At 38.6% G+C, this 23,080-nt stretch overlaps 1 long non-coding RNA gene across 1 annotated transcript; it reads right to left on the reverse strand.

Moving 5' to 3' along the window:
* Window positions 1–9: 9 nt before the first annotated feature.
* Window positions 10–19,419, reverse strand: LOC309855133. The gene is made up of 4 exons (XR_014306633.1): window positions 19,230–19,419; window positions 16,729–16,990; window positions 4,407–4,522; window positions 10–110 (listed from the first exon to the last, which is right to left on the reverse strand). It is a non-coding gene; the product is annotated as an uncharacterized lncRNA (long non-coding RNA).
* Between the last annotated feature and the right edge of the window lie 3,661 nt (window positions 19,420–23,080).

Below are 23,080 nucleotides of genomic sequence, written 5' to 3' on the forward strand. Positions count from 1 at the left end.
GAAAGAAAGACCCTGTTAAATATCCTCCCGAGTGCTACTTGTTTCCCCTTCTTCTGAGCGTAACCAGTGTGCTGGGTTTGAGATGTAAATTTCTAGTCCAGTGCTGTCCACTAGAAATATAATGTGAACCAAATGCATAATTTTAAATTTCTATAAGCCACATTTTAAAAAGAAAAGAAACCGAACTCCCTCACACACACAAAGTGGAATTAATTTTAATAATATAGTTTAAATTATTACTTAATATATCCCAAATATCTCAATAGGAAACCAACATGAAACAATGTTTATGTGCTATTTTTTCACTCCCTGTTTAAATCATAAATCTTCAAAACCACTGTGCAGTTTATACTTATAGCCTGTCTCAATTCAGATGTGCTCTTTTGTCATCTATGGCTGGTGGCTAGGAGTGGCTAGCTCAGCTCTCATCTATTTTAAATTGCTTTCTCATATATATGTGTGTGTGTGTGTGTGTGTGTGTATACAGATACACACACACACACATATATATATACACATATACACATTCACTATATATAGTATTATTTCTAAATTGTGAGTTTAAATTTATATAGGTAATATGCTGCTGGGTGGGTATTAATACTTTTCTACTTTTCTTTCTTTATTTAACATAATAAATTTAAGGTCTATTTGTGATGATGTATGTAAATCAAATTGATATATTTAAACTGTCACACTGTATCCTATTGTGTGAATATAAAACATTTATTCATTCCCTCAACTGACATACATTTAGGTTGTTTTCAACCTTTTAATTCTTATGGATAAATATACAATGAATATCACTGTACTTGTTCACAACCTCCTATTTTTGCTGACTAGGAGAGAGATGTTGAGGGAAATTCAGCAACTTCCCCAATGTCACAAAGGGATATGACAGCATACTTCTGACCCAAGGGAAATTACAGGATAAGAAATTTTCATTGAGAGGTATGGTAATCAAAATCACTCTAGTAATGTTTATAAATCATACAACTCTGCCCCCTCACACCTATCCTAACCCCTACACCTCCATACCAGTTAGATCTACTAGAAGATGAGGTGGTGATAGTATTGAACTTTATCTGACCCCTGGGTTTTGACGGTCAAGATATCTCCCCATTCCTTTATATTCTGGGAAATAGCTAATCACAAAGGACCATGTTACCTTTGAATATTCCAAGATAAGAATGTCCTGACTTGTGAATCCTGTTAAGCCTTAGGGGCGCCTGGGTGGCTCAGTGGGTTAAGCCTCTGCCTTCAGCTCAGGTCATGATCTCAGGGTCCTGGGATTGAGCCCAGCATTGGGCTCTCTGCTCAGCAGGGAGCCTGCTTTCCCCTCTCTCTCTACCTGCTGCTCTGCCTACTTGTGATCTCTGTCTGTCAAATAAATAAATAAAATCTTTAAAAATATGCGGATTCTTGTGCCCCATCTCAGATCTGGCAAATCAGAATCTTGGTAGTTTAAAAAAAAAAAAAAGACTTACTGTCCATCTTTCCTGCTGACTCCTTCATTTATTTGCCACTATAAAACCTCACATTTTCTCACAGATTTTCATCTTCAAGATGTTCAACATTAAAGACAGTTACCTCTATTGCAATAGCTTGGAAAAAAAATAATCTCCTTAATTTATAGTACATTTGTCTTTCACAGTTTGGGTGCCTTGGACACCCAAACTTGGGTGACCTTGAACAATCTTGCCCCTGGACAATGACCTTGTGCAGTCTTGCCCCTGTTTTCATATCCCCATTCGCTCCACTCAGGACAAGAGGACAGTGAGTCTGACTCCTCATGCCTTGCTCTGCGTTCCTGTCCATTGGCAGTATGCCAAGGATTTCACTTAGATTCCTTTTGAGTATTCAGTTGATTTCTGGTTCTGGCTTCTTCAGTGCCATGTTTTGACCATTTGGTGATCTCTATAAACAGATCAATGGTTAATAGAGATCTCTCTCTGGGGTGAGCAACAATAATAATCTGGTTTGTTAGCCTCTTCTGTTTGTTTGTATACCTATACATATAGAACGCAAATGAATTAAAGATTCATACCCACTGTGAAGAAAACAGCTCTTTGATATGAACCAATGAGTTTTGTAATCATGTGCATGTGCTTGACTCATGGCTGAAATTTTAGAATTGAAGCTATAAGAATCTCTATGCCTGCGTGATTATGCATCTGTAATTCAGAAAGGCTTTTGCTTCTCATTGTGTTTTGTGTAATACTTCTCTACATAAAGATGGTATTAATAAATCCAATTATAAAATTTCTTAAAGGAGTGCTGTTCTGAAGGCTTAGCAATAAGTTAATACTTGTGTAAATTGAATAGTCCTAATATTCCCAGAAATTAAGGAAATTGAATCTCCGATACTTGACTGTGCTAGACTTAAAAATTATCTTTATAGAAAGCAACTTGGATATGCTTTATGAATCTAAGTTCACATAATTTAGATAAAGCTCTGGCAAACAAGACCCGTTTAACACTTTTCGTTTAATAAAAACAACCATGTCTTCTCCGATTACAGTTAAGAATAATATATACATAGATTTTTGTTCTACTTGGAAATGTTCTGCATGAACTCACAAAGGTTTACTGATTGATTAAGGCAGTATCAGTAATGTTTAAGATTGTTAATGTTCAATATATGAAAAATGTAAACTTGTATTCAACCAAATATAGTCATTATAATAACTAACGGTAATTAGGTTTTATAGTATGTCAGTGGGAAGATTTTCTAAGATCTCTAGGAAACTTAAAACCTTAGATTTATACTAAATTGAGTGAAATAATAGGTATTAATTGAATGCCAAGATCATTTCAAGGTAAGATGGAACACTGCAACATTAATATATAAGCATAATTTTAAGCTTATGTAATTTTGGTGTTTTATTTCATGTGTTACAGAGGGACTGTACATGTTCATTTTTACCACTTTGAGAAGTTGTATTATAAGGATGTGTGTGGCTGTGAGAAGCTGTGGGATGTATATTCATGAGCTCAGCTCATCGGCTGAAAAGTATTGGCGTGTGACAGACAGTTCACAGCTACCTGCCTCCTAGTTTTCTCTGTGAAATAGAAGTTATGGAGGTTAAATAATATGTGAGTGAGACTCTAACAGGAGTGAGAGCAGCAGGATGGTACAACCTCCTGTGCAAGGTGTGCAGGGGCATGTTTCTGTTAAGGAAAAAGAGAGTCATTTCATTCTAAGGTAAAATGACTGGCTATTGTCTTGTAGGATAAAACCAGAATGGATGTAGAACACTCGTGGAAAGGAAATTTTATTCACTGTAGTCAAAGCTAGCTAAGGGTTGATGGGTTTATTCACAGATTTTCAAAAAAGAGCTTATGTGGACATTTGTCTGCCTTACCACAAGATTATTGTACAGTCTTTTTTTTTTTTCTTAACTGAGTAATCCGATAGAATGATAGTTTTCTTGAACAAAAAGGGGCGCTGATAACAAACCTCAGTCCACCCTCTTCTCTAATCCTGTAAGCCTCACTGTCCCTCCTTCCTAGTGACTCTTGTTTACCTGCCTCTGTAAATCCCAGCTTTTCTCCCTCTTCTTTGAGACAGTCTTTATTAGTGAATGGTCTCCCTAGTGTGATAAACAGCCTGAATAAAACCATCTCCTAATCATCTAGTGCCTTTTGCCTTTCACAGGGCTACAGTCCTTAAATTAAGTGAACTTGACAAATTAATAAATGCAACAAGCAATGCATGTTTAAAAAAAAAAAAACGAACAGATGACAAGATGATTTATTTTGTGATGACTTTCATGGAAATGACCCTCAAAGAAAGATTTGAAGGTGAGGAAGTTTAGCCTATTGACAGCAGCCCCAAGAAAACCAAAACACTCCACCCTCAGGGGAGATCAGAAATAGACTGAAACAAGGAAGTTATTACTTAATTTCCAATATCAAATCAGATATTTTTGAAAATAGCTGAAATAGTAGCCTTCAATGCAAGTCCTCTAACTGTAGGAGCTGGAATTTTTGATAGAAGTTGATTAATCTCCAAAGGGCTAATAGCCAAGAAGGATGCATAGCAGACCCTGTATGTCAGGAACCACAGAGAAAGGACTTTCGAGTAATGATCAAAGAGCAGTTTCCTACCTCCAAGGTATAGAGGTTCATCCAAAGTAGGAAGGAAGAATCAGGGGGTCAGGAATAATTGATTGGTACCTTAGAATGAATCCACAGTTAAAGATGGATTATATAAACATTGGTAGAATTCCTAGGTCCTAGGAGAGAAAACGCATAGTCTGGCCTGTGAAGGTGTAGCCTGAGGAACTAAAGGCCTCAAAGAGCTTCGATTCCAGTGGAAGCTGAGGGAGGTATCTGGGAATCAGAGGACTGATGTGAACACCCCCATTTGGGGATAAAAATCAGTGGTGTTAAGAATTCCTTACCCGGCAAAGAGGAGCACCAGAGTGATAATTATCTTTTCTCTTGGGTTGAGGTAATGCAGAATGTCCTCTGAGGTCCAGGCCAGGGTCTCAGATAACTACAGCAGATGTGGCAGGACCTGAAATGGATTACCAGAACCGCATGAGACACGATACACCTCAGTGATGGTCAAAGAAGACAGCGAGTAGCAGGTGGGCCACACAGCACTCCTCTGATCCCAGGCCAGTAAGTCAGAAAAAGTCACCCATCTTGATATTCACATAACGTCAGAAAAAGGCAGCAAAACAGAAATTTCACGATTGAGTCAACAGACACAGAAAGATATAGTTTTTAACTAGAAGTGAAATAATGACTTTGAATAGATATGATGAAGTTTTTGCCTACCTAATGGAAATCAGTACTTACAAGCTACATTAAGTTCAGTTTAAAAAAAAAATCACATTTTTGCACACCTGCATCTATGAATGTAAAATGTCATTACCTACTGTGAATTATAGATGAGTGAAACTAGCCAAGAAACAGGAAAGAGAGATTGTATTCGATTGAAATAAGATTGATCACAGAATGAGAATGACTATCAGAGCTTTCTGGAACCTGATCTCAGGCAAAGGTCAAGGACGAAAGAATTTGATTTAAAAAAACAGCATGATACAAGGTTCATAGAACTCTTCTCTAGGATAAGAAGTATAGAAGAAAAAGATGGCAGATTCTCTACACCTGAGTAGAGAATATTTCTTTTTCTCTGACTCTAGGATCACCAGGCAAACCTCTGCACATAATGTGCCTTCCTTGGTAGATGATCTAACTAAAAGGGTTATTCTAAGTGTAGGGTTGGCATTTCCCCATATATTGTATCCCAACAATCTGGACATCTGGACAACTGTAGTTCTATAGATATGTAGGGAAAATGTGACCAAATATTTGAAATTCAGTATAATCCTTCAACATCCAGGCTGTCCAGTTACTAGACTCACACAGATAACAGATCACAGATCTTTGGCCGAATACTCCTCCCTCTGAACATAAAAAAAAAAAAGAGTAATCTGGCTTACAGACTGTCCCCCTGGATTCTTGGTTTTCATGAATTAGTTTACTAAAACCAACCATCCTTAGATTTGGAAGATAGGTTGCTTTGGTTTTGTTTTAGACTATCGGAAACACACATACACTCCCAGTGCCCTATGTACAATGATGACTTCACCTTGGGCTTCTCGTGTTCTCTGAACCTTGATCTATGTATTATACCTAGTCTCAGAAAAATCCTTCACACTGAAATGAAACTGCTAACAGTTGGAAATGTATATCTCTTAGAGAAGGAGCAGCTCTTCACAACATCAAAATCTGAACCTGAGTAAAGAAATGCTCAATGACAGAGCAGACTGCTTGCAAGTGGATGAGAGAAATATCTGCAGACTATAATGCTTACCGGACCCGCCTAAAATCATACTACCTAATTGGTAACCTCATCTATGTATAACTTGGCTCTGATGGGACCAACAAACATTTGTCTGGTTAGGTATCAAATTTAAGCTTTTGGGGAATGAAGATGAAAGGGTAGTGCATTTGATGGCAGTTTGGAAATACATACCATAAGGTATATTACATAGTCAAGTGATATTCCTGATCCCTTTCAAAACAAACAGAACTTTAAGGAACAGCTCTTTATGCAAAAAGCAGGACATATTGGAAGGAACAGAGGTTGAAGGCAGATAACCTAATTGTAGCATGTTTTCTGATGGTGCGTCTAAAAATCTGTTCATAGACTCCACATGAGTCAAGTTTCTCAATGCATCTTCCCAACATAAAATTCTGTTCCTGAGTTTTCTTGCCTAATGATGGCTTAGCTACAAGTATAGAAACTTCTGTGAGAATCTTGTTGGGAACAACTTAAATTTCATTGAAAGAGGAAAACAATCTCACTGCTTCATCAACAATTCCGGCGACATAAGACAATACAGCAACAACCGTGGTCCTTTCCCAATGGGACAAACACAAGCAGACCAAGTCACTACACAGTCTCCTGGCAGGAGCTCTCACGGATCAGGGAGACAGGCCCATCCTCTGATCAGAACATGATGCTAGCCCCTGCGTCACTTTGCTCTGAGCCTTCTACCCATCTTCTTTCTCTCTTTAAATTACTTCGGGAGCCCTGTTCCATTAAAGTACACTCAATCTGAGCAACCTCTGACAAAGATGTATAGGCCCCTCATGCAGGCTAATAATTTAACATCCCAAGCAGGCTAATCCACTTGCCCCTTCAAACCTGTACTCTTGGATCATTTGTTCACATTAATTGGAGGAGAGGTTGAGAGTAGCCTGGGGGAAGGACAGAGGACAACTCCAGTAGCAGGCTGCTGTGCTCAGACTCTCTCCCTTGTTCTGCACAGTCATTTCTGGCCCCAGACACTTACGCACACCCTCACCCAAACAAAAGTCCCTATACCTTGCTCTGGGCTAACCCTTCCTAGTAAGAGCCTAAATGAACACCTATGTTTCTGAACCATGATCCTAGTGGGGGTCTCACTCCCTTTTCCTAAAAGGTGTTTTTCCCCCCAGTAATATTTTATTTATTTATTTTAATTTGTCAAAGAGAGAGAGAACAAGCAGGCAGAGTGGCAGGCGGAGGCATAGAGAGAAGCAGGCTCCCCGCTGAGCAAGAAGTCTGATGCAGGACTCAATCCCAGGATCCCGGAATCACAACCTGAGCCAAAGGCAGCAGCCTAACCGACTAAGCCACCCAGGCATCCCTCCTAAAAGGTTTTTGAACTTCTTAGAAAAGTAGTTATCATCTAGCTTCTACAATTTTTCTATATGAGGTAAAGGCTCTGCTACTTCCTAGCTGTGTGACTTTGGACAACTATTTAATCTCTCTGTGCCTCAGTTTCCAAATCTGTAAAACAGGAATAATAATACTAACTACATCATAGGGTTCCTGTGAGATTTAGAGAAGTTAACACACTTAATACACTTAGAACAGCGCCAGCACAGACTGAGCTGCAAACGAGCATTTGCTATTATTAGTAGACTATGAAGACGAATTTGGATCATTACAATTTTCCCAATCTCCTCTCATTTTCAGAGAAACATTCAGTCTCTCCAGGAATGTCTGCTGCTCCACACAGATTGGCATTTTGGACATCTGCTTGGGGGGCCCAGTCCTTGATCGGCCTCCAAGTCCGTGATAGATAACCATGCCAAAGTGTGATACAAGAAATAAGTATTTAATTAAATTAAACAGAAGTTGTTCTGTCTTCTCAAAGCATGGAACACTCAGATGGATATACAAAGCCTTTCACGGGTACAGGAAGTGTCGGGACAAAATCATTGGTGACAGCAGCGCGAGGTGGACGTCAAAGGCTGGGGGTGTTAAAACATACCCAGCATCTGAAGGAAATACAATCACTGTCTTGAAGAGATATCTGCCCGTGTGTGTTCACTGCAATATTATTCACAGTAACCAACACATGGAAACAACCTGAGTGCCTACCAACAGATGAACAGACAAAGAAAGTAGGGTATAGATACATGCGGAATGTCATTCACCCATTAGAAAAGGAAGGAAATCTTGCCATATGCAACAACATGGATGGACCTTAAGGATATTTCTAAGTAAAATAAATCAGACAGAGAAAGACAAATAGTGTATTATCTCACTTATATGTGGACTCTCAAAAAAAAAGCTCAACTCAGGAACTAACAGTAGGATGGTGGTTGCCGGGGGCTGAGAGGTGAGGGAGAGATGTTGGTCAAAGGGTCTATGACTCCAATGATAAGTTCTGGGGATTATGTACAGTGTGTGACTATAGTAAATAGTATTGTATTATATACTTGAAAAATGCAGATATTAAATGTTTTTACTACAAAGAAATGGTAGCTATGTGGTGGATGATAAGTGATGGATGTGTTAACTAGCCTTAGTATGGTAATCATTGCATAATATATATGTATATCAAATTACCACCTGTACTCCTTAAACTTACACAATGTTATCTGTCATCTTTATGTCAATAAACTGGGTGGGAGAGATGAAAATAGACCCAAACCTACATATTCAAATACTGACTTAACACACGTAATGCTTAAGCAGCTATATACTTTTTTCATTGATGCTATATTTGAAAACATTTTTGGAAATATGGAAATTTTCAGAAAGTCACATTAGAAGGCACACATGAAAATAAATCATCTTTTTATTTTTTACTCCAGCTTCTGTTGGGAAGGGGTTTTCTCCCATTGCACTTGCTAGATGTGATCTGGAAGTTTTTTGGCTATTTCTGAAAAGAAACTTATAAATCAGAATTTCTTTTTTTCTACCACTGAGGCTGTCCAAATCTCAGTTCTGAAAGTGGCAGCAACATTTGAATAAGGTATTTAACTTATATTTTAGAAAGTTATATAGAACTCCTATAATTTTTACTAAGAAAATAAAGTGCATTACTTTGTATTCATTTTATTGATCTTGTGTATTATTAAACCACTGCATTTTCTAGGTAAATCAAATTCAAGGACTCATGATCCCGCCCCCAAAAATGAATAAAATGAAATTAGCCATGTATTTATTCCACAACAGCAGTCTAAGTTTTAATGAGAATATTTGTGAAGTAATTCTGGGTTCTTACTCTGTGAATGCAAATCGTTGGTATTTAAGTCAGCAAATAAAACAGCGGCGGGTGACAGAGACAGGCAAGGTAAAGGGTCTAAACAGGTGCTTAACGGAAGGGTTTGAAGAGCTATTTCTGTTCTCTGCCTTGTAGCTACTAATTTATCCTGCACACCACATTCCTTGACAGGAGCGGAAATGTACTGCTCTGGGAATGCCGACTGCATTACGGTGAAGTCATTTGTGACCGCTAAGTGGCTTGGATCCTAGCAGGACTGAGAGATATCAGAATTGCATTGGCCCATGCATTTCCACCAGAGATTCTGCTCAGTGGACTCTTACGTATTTATCATCACAGCTTCACCCCTAAAGAGGTACTCAGCTAGGTTTGCCTTCAAATTCCAATCGGCGTGGGTTTGCGGAAACACAACAAGCAGGGCACATATATGGAGTGGCAGGCCTTAGGAAAATTACAAGGAAAATCCACAACTTGGCACGCCTGATTCCAAGCCTGTCTGGAAAGTGTCAAGAGCGTGCAGGAACTTTCAGATTGTGGCACAAGCACCTAGTTGACCTTTGGAATGGTAAAACACTAGCTAGAAAGGATGAAACAGCACAAAGCCCATACCTGGTTAATTTTAGACACGGAACATAAGAAGTGCCATCAACCAGTTCTAGCAGTGAAATTATATTAGCTCTTTATTTTATAAAGAAAAAAGTTTTTAATAGAAAAATCCTTAAACATAAAGCCTCGTTTTGCAAGATTAATATAGTCTCTGTAAAGCTCTTTCTTGCTGGAAAATTAGGAAGACTTAACAGAGTATAGGAGAATGCTAGCCTTCCTCGCTCAGTTAACAACGACTTTTCCACACTTAACCATCATAGCACTGGAGAGACAAAGTAAATTAATACAGCCCTTGAAGCACTTACTGTTCCCAAAGAGACAGATAAATAACAACCCCCACATGGAGGGGCTACACACATCAGGAAGAACATCCTCTAGGTTTGAGGACAACCAACTATGCAGGGGAGTTATACTTCATAAACGAATTTACGAGATGGCTTAATGGCTGAGAATTCACTATAAAGAATTAGGGGAAGAAGAGTCTAGAACAGCTTTCTCTGGGATTGGAAGCACAGAAGCACTTGGCATATTGGGAGGTATTATAAGTTGGACTGTATCCCCCCCTAAATTTATATGTTGAAGTCCTAACCTCAGTACCACGGAAAGTGACCGTAACTGAAAAGAGGGTCATTGCAGATGTAATTAGCTGATTTAGGATGAGATTATACTGGAGCAGGGTACACATTCTATAGTGGGGAAATTTGGACAGAACAATCACACTGGGGAACACTGTGGGGATGAAGACAGGTTTCAGGGAGATGCAGCAGAGGCGAAGGCACACCCAGGATTGCCAGCAACCACAGAAGCTTGAGGAGTGGACTGGGTCAGATTCTCTCTCACGGCCCTCAGAGTTGTGACCCCGTTGCTAGCACCTGGGCCTCAGACTTCCAGCCTGCAGAACTGTGAGACAATATGTTTCTGCTTTTTGTTGCCTAGTTTGTGGTACTTTTTTAAAAACAACATCAGGAAACGAACACGGGGGGATGATAAGAAGCTTGGTTTGGTTGATTGTGTGGGTACCAAGTAGAAAAGAAGGACCATAAGGGAATGAAGGTGGAAAGGAGACTAGGCCCTTATTCAGAATCTTTTTTGTCAAAATGAACAAGTCCATCTCAGATTTGTTGATGAAAGGGAACAGCGATTTTTAATGAAAGGATAAAACTCTGGGGGAGGTAAGAAGCTGGAGGCTGTTAGGTGGCAGAAACCATAATAAAGAGTCCTTAACCCAGAGTTCAGGGACTCAGATGAAACATTAGAGACTGTGAAACCCTTGCAACTTCAGGTAAAATTTTGTGTAGTCATGAATCATTACAGACTATTAGTTAAGTGCACACTTTTTGAAGTCAGGCACCAAGTCCAAATCCCCATCCAAACACATACTAGTTCAAGGCCATCATCAAACTATTTCTCTTCCCTAAGGCTCAGTTTCCTCAACCGAAAAAGGGGGACAATCTCATACTATATGTTGCTAATGAGACTACAATGGTATACTCTACATAAAGTACTTAGTACAATGACATAGAGTAAGTGCTCTTTCATAAATGTCTCCTATTATTGTTTAGTTATTTTCATTCTCTACGGACAGGTGATGCCTTAATGTTGAATCCATAGAGACGACTGTCACATTAAGGTTTTGATGCTCTCAAAGCCCACCTTTTAATGAAGAGTATGGCAAACAAAGTTAAGCCTTCGAATTCTAGATCCATATTAAAATTGGCTTAAATAGGTAAAATAAATGATGTTTCTTTATTATGAACACACTGCTTATCTCAGTGAGTGGACTATTTTAAAACTCAGCATTAATAATAATTCTACCGAACTGATAGTTACCAGAGGGGACAGGAGTGGGAGGGAAGGATGAAATAGGTGACGGGGTTTTAAGGACAGCACTTGTTATAACGAGCACCGAGTGATTAAAAAAAAAAAAAAAAAAAAGAATATCCTGAAATAATTCAGTAAAAAAAAAAAAAATAATAATAATAATAATAATTCTAACTCCAGTGGAGATAAGTAAAGAATATAATTAAGTTCTGGTTAATTGGGCAAAGTTCTTTAAATCTTTGGGGCTAAAGTGACCAACAAAACCTGTCTGAGAAACTGTCATACATGTTAAATCGGTACACAAGTACATGTGTGAATGCTTGCATCCACAATATGGCTATGGCCAATTCAACATTATGAGGTATAGTTGATTGACCACTGAGATACAAGTCTTGACAAATCCGTTTCAAAAGAATGACCGACAGCAGCTAACATTCAAATTCACACTAACTAGATTGCAATGGATTTATGTTCCAATACTTTACATTTCGCACAATTTTAAAGTAGCTTTAAATTGGAGATGAGTGGAAGTCGTGTTATATAATATTTTAATTCCAAACTGTAGTTCTGATTACATCATAAACATTTAGGGCATCTTTTAATGAGGTTACGTCCTCTCCATCTTTTTAAGACAAAAGCCTTATATTCCTTGTTGTGGAAGAGAGAAAAACCTACTATTTCTCTAATTGAGTACCTGGCCCAAGATCATATGCTCACTGGAATCAGATTTAAGCCAGTCTGACACAAAGCTTTTATCTATGACATCTAACTGGCTTTCCAACTCTGTATTAGTAACGCGAAGATAAGAACAAAGAGGAGGAGGATTAATACTTCCTGAGTACCTACTAAGTACTAGACATTTTGGCATGGATTATCTCATTTTATTATCACTTATTATCTCCATTTTTCAAAATTTACCATTTAATATGGGATAGAGCCAGGGTGACCATCCAAGTTTTCTGACTCCAAGTTCACTGTTCTTTCCACTGCACAACAGAAGATTGCCTTCTCAACTTCCCCCAGAATATCCGAGCTTAGTTTTCTCTCTTCTGACATAATCTTGTAAATTGTACTTTACTGTCTTAGATTGGGTTTCTCAGATATAGACCTCATATCAAGAATTTGAGTGCAGTTTCTTTGAGAGGTATATCTTGGCAGGATCCTTAGGGAAGTGGGGAAGTAAAACCAATAAAGGGCATGTTGATGAGCAAATTACCACTGAGGGAAACTGGGATCCAATCCATGGGAGTTTTGGGGTGACTAAGTGGAGCACATCTGAGTTGGGATGAGTTAGCAGGGTTATCTACCTACTTACCCTCCCCTAGTTAATAGCCGAAAGTTGTTCCTGAAAGTCTTACTCCCTGGCTCTTAATAGTTGGGTGGTACCAGAAAGCCTCAGGCAGGAAGCTGAAGATGCTTGCCTTCTGAAGTCCTGGGGAATAGTAAGCTCCCCAAAAATATGGGGGTGAGGTGCAAAGATGCACAGTGTTTGCTACAACTATTGTCTTCATTTTGTAAATATGGCAGCTGAAGATCACAGAAGCTAAGTGTCTTGTCTATCTTACACAAGGATTATGAATGGGCTAACAGCGGGCTCTGCTAGACGCTATCACTTATCCCAAGCGAATGAGTTTCTAATGGTGAGAAGGGACAAATGTACACTCTAGAGTGTTTCCCTATTAACAGTCTCTTTTTCCAGTGAGTTCAGTTATTTTTACCTCCTTATACTATTTTCCTTTCAGTTATTAGCTTTCAGTTTATCAGCTCTCTCTAAGTTCTGAAACAGTCAAGGTGGTCTCCTCTCTGCCTTCTTACGCTATCACTCCCCACGCCAGACCCATTTTAACTTAGTCACCACTGTAAAGACTGTATCTCCAAATGAGGTCACATTCTGAAGTACTGCAGGTTATAACATCAATATATAAACTCAACCCAGAACAGTACTTACAGGAAGAAGTAAATTAGACCCAGAGAAATGATCATTTATTTTTGGTTTTTAGGGTTAGGAATAGTCTTGGGTTTTGGCATTTAAAATAATTGTCATATTTTTAAAAATTTGACAGTTTGAAATTCTGAAAGATTAGTCTTACAAGTAAAATGTAAGACATAAAATGGAGTTGTTGATTTTAGACTTGGAATTTTAAGTTGAACAGTATGAGTTTTTGGCTAAGTTTGTAAATAATATTAGAACATTTTTAAAGAACTTAGATTCTCTATATTTTTAAAGTTTAATTAAATAGAATTACATTACAACATCAAAGTATATGAGAAAATTTTGCTTGCTGAACATTTATTTAAAATATATAAAAACAGAATCTATTATTTTACATTTATAAATGAAGTTTAAAACATTTTAGGAGAGTTTAGCCAAGTTTGTAAATGGGACAGAATATTTAGGAGAATGTAAAAGTATTAATCAAATTTTCTTGGAAGTGATTGTTAAATGTTACTACATTTATAACTACAATAATACTATTTTTAGGTCAAACTTGAAAGCTTAAGGGAAAACTAACTTTTTCAATTTTTCACTTTAATAAATTGAATATTAATATTTTTAAAGCAGCCACCAATAGCATTTCTTGTGCATCAATCTGCCCTCAAGAATGCAAAAATCCCACTTCAGGTCTAAGACTCATGTGAAAAAGAGCTACATTTTTAACTTAAAACTACATTTTTCTCTTATTACAAAAGCAACACATACCTATTATGGAAACGTTTGAAACCTCTGAGAACATTCTCAAAGATGTGAAGACAGGGGCACCTGGGTGGCTCAGTGGGTTAAAGCCTCTGCCTTCAGCTCAGGTCATGATCCCAGGGTCCTGGGATGGAGCCCCACATCAGACTCTCTGCTCAGCAGGGAGCCTGCTTCCTCCTCTCTCTCTGTCTGCCTCTCTGCCTGCTTGTGATCTCTGTCTGTCAAATAAATAAATAAAAAATATTAAAAAAAAAAAGATGTGAAGACATTAATGAAAAGATAATAAAGCAAAAATTATATAATTCAAGAGATCATTACAGTCAACATCCTCGTAGGCAGCATCTGCCGATGTCAGCGTTGTCAGTGTGTGGTTTCCAGGCCAGGGCAGCAGCGGCACCTGGGAATGAGTTGCGAGACCAGCACTCTTACCTCTCTCCACCCTCCAGACCTGAGTAGGTTTCTGGGAGAGGGGCCCAGCAGTCTGGTTAGAACAGTCCTTCCAGATGATTCTGTTGTAGGCTAAACTTTGGGAGCCACTGACACATAACCGTAATTGTTTCCACAGCATAAATACCTAGGAGTGCTCATGTTTGCTCAAAGGATTTTTTTGTGTTTTGGTTTATTGTTATTATTATTATTTTCACTAAACCTTATGCTTTATTTAGATCCAGTACAAGATCCTATATTACGTTTAGTCATCATGTCTGCTTTGTCTCCTCAGTTCTGAGACATTTAGGCTTTCGTTGTTTTACAAGACCTTGGTATTTTTTTTTTTTAAGATTTTATTTATTTATTTGACAGAGAGAGAGAGAGACAGTGAGAGAGGGAACACAAGCATGGAGAATGGGAGAGGAAGAAGCAGACTCCCTGCTGAGCAGGGAGCCCATGTGGGACCGAATCCCAGGACCCTGGGATCATGACCTGAGCAGAAGGCAGAAGCTTAATGACTGAGTCACCCAGGAGCCCCCTAGTCCTTGGTATTTTTGAAGGGTATTTGTGAAATATTTTGTTGAATGTCCCTCATTTGGGGTTTCCTCATGATTATTAGATTGGGGAACAATACCAGAGAGGTGAGGTACCCTTCTCATTGCATCCTATCAGAGGATATGTGATATCATCATGATTTATTACTGGTGATGTTAACCTTGACCACTTGGTTAAAGGTGTCTGCCAGATGTCTCCACTGTAAAGTTACTATTTTTCCTTTTTTGCAAGCAAATCACACAGTCCAGTCAAGCACTCAAGGAAAGGGACATTAAGCTCTACCTCTCAAAGGAGATAGTATCTCCATAAATTCTTTGGAGTTGTTCTCTAAGAAAGATTTCCTCTCTGCCATTGATTGATTGATTGACTGATTGATTTACGTCAGTATGGATTCATGGACATTTGTTTTATTCTTTGGGTTATAATTCAATACAACATTTATTTATTTCTCCCTCATAGTATTCTAGCTTTGGCCAACTCTTTCAGAGTGGCTTCTCTGTTTTTCCAGCTTTACGGAGGTATAATTCACCGGTAAAATTGTAATATATTTAACATGTACCACATGATGATTTGATATGCATATCCATAATGAAAGGATCCCTACCAAGTTAATGAACACATCTATCAGCTCACATACTAGCTTTTTTGGAGGAAGAGGTAAAGACACTTAAGATTTAATCTTTTAGCAAATTTCAATAATATAATTCAATATTATCAACTATAGTCACAATGCCATAAATTAGATCTTCAGACTTTATTCAACTTATAACTGAAAGTTTACTCTTTTACCAGCCTCTTCCTATTTGCCCCCGGCAACCACCAGTCTACTCTCTGTTTCTATGAATTTGACTTTTTTTTCCCCCCTAGATTCTACATGTAAGTGATACCATGGAGTATTTTTCTTTCTCTGTCTGGCTCCTGTTTTTTGTTTATCCCTCCTTCCTTCTGGTACTACAAAGTGTCCCAGGGTTCTTATTTGGTATTTTCCATACCCAGCCTCTATAATCAATCATTTCTCTTGATTCCTTTAACTGGAGGATTGTATTCAGTAACCAAGGTCTGGGGACAGGATGTGTTTGTTGCCACCTACTAGGGTATTACTAATCTTAAACCTTCTCATAGGCAGAGCTAGGAAATACTTATACTTTTAAGGATTCCAATATATATTGCAAAATTGTTCTCTTTTTCTCTAGCTTACATCATACCACTAATGTATGATAGAGCAAGTTTTCCTCAATGTTTTTAGAAAAGGATCATTATGATTTATTCTATTAAAACTTTATCAATTCAATAAGTTTCAAAAAATGGTATATCCATGCAGTTTTTATTTCTGGGTTAATTAAATATTTTCCACATATCCACTAGACATTTTACTTTTTCCATTCATAAATTTTCTCTGTGGCATTTGCTCATTCATTATTCTACTACTGGTCATTTACTAACTATGGTAAAAGAAACCGTTTAAACTTAATGCTATTCAGATTTTAAGGTAAGAGAAAATGAACATACTAATAGCCATGTCTAACAAAACTCATGACTTAATTATATTTAGAGAACGAAAGAAAAGCTATTTAGTTATCATTTTGACCTGAAGCTTACCTGGAGAGACAATTGTTGGAACAAATTCCAGAGCAGAATAAAATATTGAGACATCTCAGGTTGACCTCCCATTGCACTGGTAGCTGACAGCAATCACTAACATCCTATGAGTTTCTATGAAGTATGGACTGATTAAAAGTTCTTCTGTGCTCTTGTAGAAAAAGTCATGATTTAGTTGTGTTGTGGCCTGATTTATAAGGATTGGCAAGCTGCACGAACTCTTTCTTCTGAACTTACATGGGGCCCATGAATTTTGCTGTACCTGCAAAGGAATATTAAGATGGAATTTGAAGTTTAGAAGTGTGGTACGGAAGATTATAATCAGGACATTTCATTTATATTATAGTTGCTTTAGGATAAGATATTCAAGAGTGGTTATAGAATTTAACATGGGCTTGGGGAAAAGAAGATAATGGGCATTTGAGGTACAAGACTAGTTCTGTTGCCTTGAATAGTATCATAAGGCCCTCAAACCCTCAAACACCTGGCAATACCTTCCCTCTCGTTTACCTCATCCACCATTCTTTGCTCCAGTCATACAGAGGTAATTGCTATCCTTTGACCTTGCCGGGGAAACACAAGGACATTTGCATACATTGTTTTCTCTGGGTAGACCATTCTTTCTCCACATATCCACATGGCTCCCACCATCTGCTCTTAAAGTCTACTCAGTTGTTACCTTCTCAATAAGAACACCCTGACCGTGGTGTTACAATGACAATCCCTCACTCTTAAATCTCTTTATTAAGATAATGCTAGCAGCTATAACGGGTAAAATCACAATGCTCAATGGTTTACAACAATGGAAGTTTTTTTTCACTCGAATTCCAAATAGTAGATTGATGGGACAGATGGTGGCTCTTTCCAACACAGTCATTCAGGGACTCATGCTGATGGAGGCTCTGCTATCATTAGCATGTCAGTTCTAAGCATGTCCCAGAATCAGTAAAGAAAGAAAAAGATAGTGAAGGCAAGAGACTTTGATATGTCAAGAGTACTCACTCAGCATCATTCTACCCCCACTTCATTGGCCCAAACACAGTTACACGATTATATGTAAAACTAAGAGAGACTGAGAGATGTGATCTAGCTATGTGCACAGAAGGAAAAGCAAAAAAGTTTAACAACTAACAGTCTCTTCCACATACATAGTAGGCACTTATTAAATATTTGTTTGCAGACTGGATAAACAAACACATTAATTCTGTGGGTAATCCATTCATGTTAAGAGGGGTGTGAGGGTTTCAATGAATGATAAACACGATGTCTGATGGTTTTAAGGGATTTGTATTTAAGTGGGGACATATGTGTTCATTTAAAAAATTATCATGCAAAGCAATAGATAAGGAACAAATAGCAGTTATAAACAGGACTTCAGGAACTCAGAGGAAGGACCCAGCTCTGAGTACTGAAATGGTCATGAAAATTTTTGAAGGAGGTAGGACTCTCTCAATTTGGGTCTTTAAAGAAGGGTTAGGATTTTAGTAAGTGGAGAAAAAAGGAAAAAAATAAATCAGATAGGAAAACACGAAGAACAAGGATGAAGACACAGGAAAACTTGGGGTAGGCCTACTTATGTATTTCAGATGGGGAAGTGTATCAATCAAGATAGGCTACATTATCTTATAGTAAAACATCATGGACATCTCAAAGCTTTAGCACAACAAAGGTTTGCTTCTAGCTCATTTTACATGTCACTGAAAGTCAGCTGGGACCTCCATTCTATTCTCCAGTGTGTGCTTGGGGGCCCAGGTTGATAGATTAGTTGCTATGGAGAACACTGTCAGTAATTGTGGCTAAAGAAAACACAGAGCTCTGGAGGAAGGTCTTACCTTACCAGTTAAACTCTTCTACTTGAAAGTGACGTATGTCACTTCCACTTAAACTCACCAGCTAGAAACAGTCATATGACATATTCCCAAATGGGAAGAATTTGAATAACTGGTGAACAACACTGAAGACCATCAGAAAGGGCAGTGGAGAATGAAGTTAGACTAAAGGTACTGGCATTGTCTTCAGTCTGTACCAGCAGCACACCTGGAAATTAATTCAAACTGCAAAATCCTGGCAGACTCCGAAACTCGCCTCTTCACCCAGACCCGCTTTTAAATTCTCTGTGTATGGGCCTGCTCGCTGCAAGTCTCCACTCGGATATTTATGGTTGCTTTATTTATCAATTTATTATTTAACACACATTTGAGCCCCCATCAGGCTAGGTGGTGGGGACACGGAGGTGAATAAAGTAGTGATGTTCTGTGGCTTGACTGAATGTGATAAGCTGGCAAAAACAGAACTGATCACACACACACACACACACACACACACACATCCAGGAATCATCAGAGGCAGTGAATAAAGTAGTGATGTTCGGTGGCTTGACTGAATGTGATAAGCTGTAGAAATGGCAAAAACAGAACTGATCACACACACACACACACACACACACACACACACACACACACACATCCAGGAATCATCAGAGGCATGGTCTCATTGCTTACCTGCGCATGGTGGCCACAGGAGGTGAAACGTCGTCTATCAGGCATGGAAGTGCCTTACGTACTCCTTCCACCTTCGCTGGGGCTCTGAGCACGATGCTAGGCACACAACTGCAGCAGTTCCCTCTTACCTGCGGTTTTGATTTTGCTCTCAGAGGTTTCAGTTACGCACAGTCACCTGTGGTCCCAGAGCAGTGGCTCCTCATTCTGACCAATCAGTAGTCAGAGAACGTGGGCGGTCGCCTAATGCTACGTCACAGCGCGCACGTCACAATGCCCACCCACGTCGCAGCGCCTACGTCACAGCACTCAGGTCGAAGCGCTTTCGTCACAGAGCCCAAGTCAGTGTCCACGTTGCAAGCACCCAAGTCACTCACGTCACTTGTCTTACCAGGTGGCTATTTTATCCTCTCACAGCATCATAGCAAGAAAGGTAAGTACCCTGCGCGGAAGGTATTTTGAGAGAAAGACCATGTTCACACACTTTTATTCAGCCTGTTGTTATAATTGTTCTATTTTATTATTATTGTTAATTTCTTACTGTGCCTAATTTATAAATTAAACCTTAGCGTTTAAGTATGTAAGTATAGGAAAAACCAGTATATATAAGAGTTTGTACTATCTGCGGTTTCAGGCATCCACTGGGGGTCTCAGAACACATCCTCTGTGGATAAGGGAGTTTGTTGTAGATGCTGTACTGCTGTTCCCTCGGGCCGTCAATTCTCTTACCACTCTCTTTCCCTTAATCTCCACTTCTGTCCTCTTTACTGGCAGTGACAGAACCACCCCAAATTAAATTCTTTTTTTGTGAAAAGTACTAACTCTATTCATAAAAGAGCTGGCACAGGATATTGTTTCAGCTTTTTCATTTCTTAAGTAAGCAGAGTGATGAATTTACCTAGCAAAGAAAGTGCCAAAGATAAATTTTGTGGATAATAAAAGTTCTTTAACAAAAGCAGGTGGATTGATTTGAGTTCTGCCAAACAACAGGTCTCCTGCTGACCTGCCCTCATTCTACAACTCAGCACAGAGTGAGCTATTTATGCAGTATTTGAAAAGTGCTTTAAAAAAAAAAAATTCATGACTGGGATTTAGAAAGCAAGCATGCATGGAAAGGAAAAAAAAAAAAAAACAAACTTAAGTCTTATCTTTATTCAAAAAAAAATGCTAGATTTAGCTTTTTTCAAAATTTCGAAAGAAATCTAGACCTGGCACATAGTAGACAATATTATTTGCTGCTCTGAATTTATTTTTCCCTTAAGAAATATTCTGACTTGGGGCACCTGGGTAGCTCAGTGGGTTAAAGCCTCTGCCTTTGGCTCAGGTCATGATCTCAGGATCCTGGGATCGAGCCCCCCACCGGCCTCTCTGCTACGCAGGGAGCCTGCTTCCCCCTATCTCTCTGCCTGCCTCTCTGCCTACTTGTGATCTCTCTCTGTCAAGTAAATAAATAAAATCTTAAAAAAGAAAGAAAGAAAGAAAGAAACTTTTTCCTTTAAAAAAAATATATATATATGTATTTTCCTTTAAATATATATATATATGTATTTTTTTTAAAGGAAAGAATTTTTAAAGGAAAGGAAATACACATTTAAAGGAAATGTATATATATATATACATATATATATATTCTATATATACACACATATATATACACATATATATATATTCTGACTTCCTAGCTGATATTGTCTATACGCACACACACATATTTTTCAAATGGCTTTATGGAATATTTGAAAAAGAACTAAGATATAATTATGAAAAACATTATATAGTCACCCGCCCAATAATTGGTAAGTACCATATTGTAGTAAAATCTTTTGAAGTCTAATCTTATAAAATTTACATTTTAAATTTTAGCCCCAGACATTTAGAAAATTACAGACAACTTCATAATTTTCCAAGATTCAAATCATTTCCAAGCAATGCTATGAGTCAGCAACCTTAAGACTATCATACTAGAGTACCAGAATATATATACACATGTGTATATATATAATATATATAGGCATTAATATTGCTCTAATATCAGGATATGGATTCTCCACTATAAGGAGCTAAACAAAGAAAAACAATTATTCTAAAGAATATAAAAATGCACAACTTCCTAAATGAAGACAGTTTCGTCTGGCTTATTCCACATGGCTATATTTTTTAAAAAATCATAGCATAAACAAACAAACAATCAGGCATAAATCAACCCTTTTGCTTCGGTTTTAGGAAAAAATAGAACTTGGGTCATTTAGGGAATATACATGTATCTCTGAAAAGCCTGTAACAAGATCATCTGAAATACCCTCCCTCTCAGGGGAGGATTTTTGCTCTTTCTTATTCACCCTGGTTATGTCAACTTTCTTTCCATTAAGTTTTCTGAGCACTGAAGACTAGAAATTGAATCAGTCTAAGAGCTGACATTTTGGGGAGTAAGCGCAATGGGAGAAAAGATGGACTAGGGCAGGGCTGTAATGAACCCTAGGCTGAATACAGAGACAGGAAAACAAAGGAAACAGAAAAACAGGAAAATAGAGGAAGAGCTCAGTGATGGAAAATGATATGTGGCTTCGGAGAGGTGCCTGGGTGGCTCAGTGGGTTAAAGCCTCTGCCTCCAGCTCAGGTCATGATCTCAGGGTCCTGGGATCGAGCCTGCATGAGGCTCTCTGCTCAGTGGAGAGCCTGCTTCCCTCTCCCTCTCTCTCTCTCTCTCTCTGCCTGCCTCTCTGCCTACTTGTGATCTCTCTCTCTGTCAAATAAAAAAAAAAAAATGTGGCATCAGAGAGGATTTGGTGAAGTCCAACTACTCTTGTAGTGAGGGCATGTTAAAGTTAGGAGAAAGGGCACAGGTTGTATTAAGAAGCAAATATTAATGAACATTTTAAGAGGTAAGGAGATAGGCGCCTGGTTGCCTCAGTCTGTTAAGCATCTGACTCTTGGTTTCAGCTCAGGTCAGAACCTCATGAGTTGTGGGATCAAGCCCCTGTTGGGCACCATGCTCAGCAGGGAGTCTGCTTGAGATTCTCTCCCTCTGCCCCTCCCCCACTTACACACGTGTGTGTGCTCTCTCTCTAATACAAATAAATAATCTTTGCAAGGGGGAAAAAAAAGAGGTAATGTGAGCTGGACTGTGGCCCTGAGCACAAATAACAAGGCACAAGAGAGAGAGAAGATCCTTGGCAATGAGGAGGCTGAATGTTCTGTGTCATCAGCATAGTTGTTAAAAAAACAAACAAACAGGAGTTGCTATGGAAAGCAAAACTGCACCTGTGGACCAGGTGTGGCATTACTCAGTGGACAAAGAGGATGTATTTGGATAGTGCAAGCAACGAAGATGGGAAGCAAACCCCAGAGCCAGCAGCTGATGCTTCTGAGCATTTTCTCAAGCACATTTCAAACCATAATAATAGCATTTATTGAGGACTTGCCATAGCCAGACACTCTACTAAGCTTTATATTCACATTCTCACTTACTATTTCCAACAACCTAAAGCCATTATTTTCCCCAATTTTATAGACTAGGAAAGGGAGTGAAGAAGGATGAATTTGCTCATGTAAACATTAAATTTGTGGAGCCCCTGTTGAATCCAGGCCACCTAGTCCAGATTCCATAGTCCTAACCACTAAACAATATGGTCACTCTGGAATCCCATCCAGGTGAGGCTAATGACCCTGGGTGGGAAGACTTTGTCTGGAACTACAGCCACCCAAACACTTGGATCAAGATTAGTTTGGTAGATTTCAGAGGAGGGTCCTTAAAGGTAAGACATAAACAGAGATGAAAACTACATTATGGCAAGCAAGTAGAGGAAAGGGAAGATCTATTTCCCGTACCCCCAGGCAGACACCTTTGTTAGGAC

Source organism: Mustela nivalis (assembly GCF_964662115.1).
Source record: "Mustela nivalis genome assembly, chromosome: 20".
Classification (NCBI taxonomy): Eukaryota; Metazoa; Chordata; class Mammalia; order Carnivora; family Mustelidae; genus Mustela; species Mustela nivalis.